Here is a 4,423-nt window from a genome sequence, read left to right as displayed (position 1 = left end):
CAAGATTGGGATGTGTCTGCCCCTAGATCTCAGGGACATCTGTGCAGACCCTGCTAGGGGAGCAGGTGTCCTCTGGCTCCTCCACATGTCCCTCCCGTCAGGAGCTCTCAGCCAATCTGTTATTAAATATTTACTGTTTCCCACTCTGCTCAGCTTGGTGCCAGGCCCTGGACGAGGGGACCAGAGAACAGGGGACAGGGAACTACACAGTTAATGATCACCTACCAGGTGCCATGGAATCCTCCCAACAGCCCTGCAGTTAGGTTCTCAACCCTATTTTTGCAGCTGGAGAAATGAGGCTCAGAGTAGGGAAGACACTAGTTCGAGGTCACACAGCCAGTGAGCCAAGATCCAGAGTCAGCTGTGTGCGCATCTGCTCCCCTGCATCCTACCCCATACCTCAGAGCCAGGGAGGATGTGGGCTGACTCAGACAAGACTCAAGGAGGCCATTTTTGAGGTGGGGCATGGCTGGAACACAGCCTGCCCTGGCGGATATTTTACAACAACAGCTTGCATTTGTCCAGCACTTTCCCTTCCATTAGCTCATCCAGCCCTCCCCAACATCCCCTCGGGTGCCTATTATTATCTCCATTTGACAGATGAGGGATGGAGGCTCCGTGAGGTCAAGTGACTTTCCCAAGTTTGCACAGAACATGCAGAGCAAAGCAGGGGTAAACTTTCAGACCCTAACCCTCCTCCTGTGTCTCCCTGCTGCCTCCACTTCTGCCTCCTCCCAGCAGTCCTCCCTGCTGCCCCAAGTGAGCTCTCTAAACCCAACCGTGGGCAATTCCCTGGCAGTCCAGTGGTTAGGACTCTGTGCTTTCACTGCTGAGGGCCTGGGTTCAATCCCTGGTGAGGGAACTAAGATCCCACAAGCCACATGGTGCGGCCAAAAATAAAATAATTAATTTAGGGACTTCCCTGGTGGCTCAGTGGTTAAGCATCCACCTGCCAATGCAGGGGACATGGGTTCAAGCCCTGATCCAGGAAGATCCCACATGCCACGGAGCAACTAAGCCCATGCGCCACAACTACCAAGCCTGCGCTCTAGAGCCCGCGAGCCACAACTACTGAGCCCACATGCCACAGCTCCTGAAGCCTGCATGCCTAGAACCCGTGCTCCGCAACAAGAGAAGCCACCGCAATGAGAAGCCCGCGCACCCCAACAAAGAGTAGCCCCCGCTCGCTGGAACTAGAGAAGGCCCACGCGCAGCAACAAAGACCCAACACAGCCAAAAATAAATTAAGAATAAATAAATAAATAAAAAATTTTAAAAACTTAATTAATTAATTTAATTTAAATAAATAAACCCAACCATGAGCCTCCAGCTCTAAGGGCCTGGCCATTCTCTGCTCTCTAGTACCTCACACTGCCGCACCTTTGCCCGTGGCTGGTTCCTCAGCTCTCCCTGACTCATTCACCTTTCAAGCTCCTACTCAGCGTGCGAGTGCCAACTCAAATGCTCCCTTCTCTAGGAAGGCTTCCTGGATTGTAAGGATTTGTTTGTATGGATTTCTCCATACAAACCTCTAATAGATCTTATTGTATTAAATTGCTTGTCTCCCTCCTCAGACTATGAGCTCCTTAAGGGCAAAGACAATGATTTTTCAAGTCTGTCTTCCCTGCACATAGCTTTTCATTGAATGAATGAATGACATCCCAAGGGCTCAGCCCAGTGGAGGATGGTGGGGCTCTAACAGAAATAGGGACATTGGGACTTCCCTGGTGGTCTAGTGGTTAAGACTCCGCACTCCCAATGCAGGGGGCCCGGTTCGACCCCTGGTCAGGGAACTAGATCCCACATGCCGCAACTAAGAGCCCACATGCCGCAACGAAAGATCCCACACTCAGTAAAGAAGATCCTGCGTGCTGCAAATAAGACGCGGTGCAACCAAATTAATTAATTAAAAAGGAAAAAAAAAGAAATAGGGGCATCAAGAAGAGAAGCTATTAATAAACATTTGTTATTATTTTTATCCAAAAAAAAAAAATAGAAGAGAAGCTAGTATTTAGGGAGGAAAAAGAAGGGATGGGATTTTGCTTTTGGCCATTTGGAGTCTGAAGTGCTACTAGGACATTCAGCTGGACATACCTACTAGGTAGGAGTTGGGGTGGGGTGGGGAGGAAAATTGACCAGGAAGAAAAGATATTAACAGCAGCTGCCAGTAACTGAATACTGACTAGTGCCAGAACCAGTGCTGAAAGCTTTTTTTTTTTTTTTCAGCCACGCCCTGCAGCATTCTGGATCTTAGCTCCCAGACCAGGGAGGAGCCCATGCCCCCTGCAGTGGAAGCTTGGAGTCCTAACCACTGGACCACCAGGGAAGTCCCTCAGTGCTGAAAGCTTTATGTGCCTTATCCCATTTGATCCCCAGGAGATAGGTAATATCAACTCATTTGATGGAGGAGGAAGTTGAGGCTCAGAGAAGTAATTTTCCAAAGTTACATTGCTAATAAAAGGCAGAGGCAGGATTTGAACCCAGATCCACACGATGCCAAAGCCCACACACTTAATCCTGCCTCCATATGGAGACTATGGAGGATTGAGTTTATAGAACACATACCTTTAAGGGGGAGAGTAGGAAGCTGAGATCAGAGAGGGAACCATTCAAGAGATAGAAGGGAAACCAGCAGGGTGGTGTTTGAGGCCAAGAAAAGAGCTCCAAGAAGGGCCAGGTCAACAGTGCTTACTGCCCCTGAGAGATCAAGGTTGGGTGAGGGATTTAGCAACTAAGAGGCAACCTTCCAGAGAGCTGCTTCCACATGCTTCGGGGAGTCCGTAATAGGACCTGCCTGAGTGGGAGGTGAGAAAGTGGAGGCGGTTGGCTAGAAAGAGAAGGAGAGAACCGGGAAGGAAGGGAGCATCCCATCGGAATGCAGGCCTAGGAGGGCGGGGCAAACAGGTTGGGGCTGGCCTGGAAATATTGGGGAAGGGATGCAAGCAGGTGGCGGGGGGGTGAGGGGTGGGGGGGTGGGGGGTGAGCATATGAGCACTGTAGGTTGAGTCAGCAACTAGCCTCAAGGACACCCTTAGTCTCTTCCTTGACAGCCCCGCGATCAAACCCTCTCCTCCTCCATCCCATCCCCATCTTGCAGGCCAAGCTACACTAGTCTCATTCATCCTTTCCTCTCCCTCCCCCACCCTCTCCTCACCGCTCCCCTGAGGTTGTTCAGGACCAGCCATCCCCACCTCCAATCTGCTGTCTCACCCTCCCTGGCCCAGCCTGGTGAGGCAGGCAGGGAGGAGCTTCCAGGCAGGAAAGGGCTGAGTCACTCGGCCACACATCTGGTCTCAGATCTTGATACCCAGCTGAAAGGGGCAGGAAGGAAGAGGGCTCCTCCCCGACAAGCTCTCCTGGCCAGTCCTCACTTTGCCAGCTGAGTGGGGCAGGCTGGGAGAGGAGAGCCCTTGTCACATTAACAGCCAGCATTTGCTGAGCTGCTTCACCCACTCCAGCTGGGGTCCTTTGCTTCTATGCTTGCTTTTAAAAGGTAGGGTCTTGCCTGAAAAGTAGGACCTGTCACCTCCATTTCACAGGTGAGGAAACTCAGAGAGACAAAGTGACTTGGGCAAGGTCACACAGATTGGAGGGCTGGTCCATTGGTGTCCTCATCCCATGCTCTGGGCACACAGGAAGGGATGGTGTTTGGAGACAGTGGACAAGGGGGCTGAGGGGCTCAGGCATACCAGTGGGTGACGCCTGCAAAAGCTGGGTCGGGGGAGGCACTAGGCCCATGGTCCTGCCAAAACGGCCCCTTCCCCAAGCCCCAGGGGAAGGCAGACCCTCCTTCCTCCCCACTCCCTGCTCTGCCCTTGCTGTTGTTGGCTCAGCTCTGAGGCACCCCTATCTCATTCCTCAGCATCTTCCATCCTCTCTTCACCGTGCCATGCTGAGAGGAATAGCAGGGACTTGGCAGGTGGTGTCCTACCATCCTGCACTCTGCCAGGGCACAGTGTTCCCATTGTCTTGAGCAGCGAGAGGTGTCCAGGTCCTGGGGAGGAGCGGGGGATCATGAGAGGCCTCTACTCTCTCCTCAGGCTGCTCAGCATCCTTCTCTGGGGCCCAGGCTGTTTGTCCACACAACAGTGGACAAACACTGAGTTTGAGAGTGACATTGGGCAAGTCACTTCCCTCCTCCTGAATGGGGCAGCCCATGTAGATTATACAGAAAAGCAAGCCAATCAGCATTCTCCCATAGACCTGGACCATCCCTGATATTAACTTTTGATTGATTCAATTGCATTTAATGTGGCTAGAGTCACAGATGGGCCACTTGCTGTGTGACCTTGGGCAAATTTCTAGACTTCCCTGAGTCTTGGTTTCTTCCTCTTTAAAACAGGAATAGCAATAATAACACCTCCCTACCAGAGTGGTTGTCAGGGTTGATTTAGATAATGCCTAAAGCAGGTACCACATAGTG

This window comes from Balaenoptera acutorostrata, chromosome 1 (assembly GCF_949987535.1).
Source record: "Balaenoptera acutorostrata chromosome 1, mBalAcu1.1, whole genome shotgun sequence".
Lineage (NCBI taxonomy): Eukaryota > Metazoa > Chordata > Mammalia > Artiodactyla > Balaenopteridae > Balaenoptera > Balaenoptera acutorostrata.
This window is presented reverse-complemented; position numbering follows the sequence as displayed.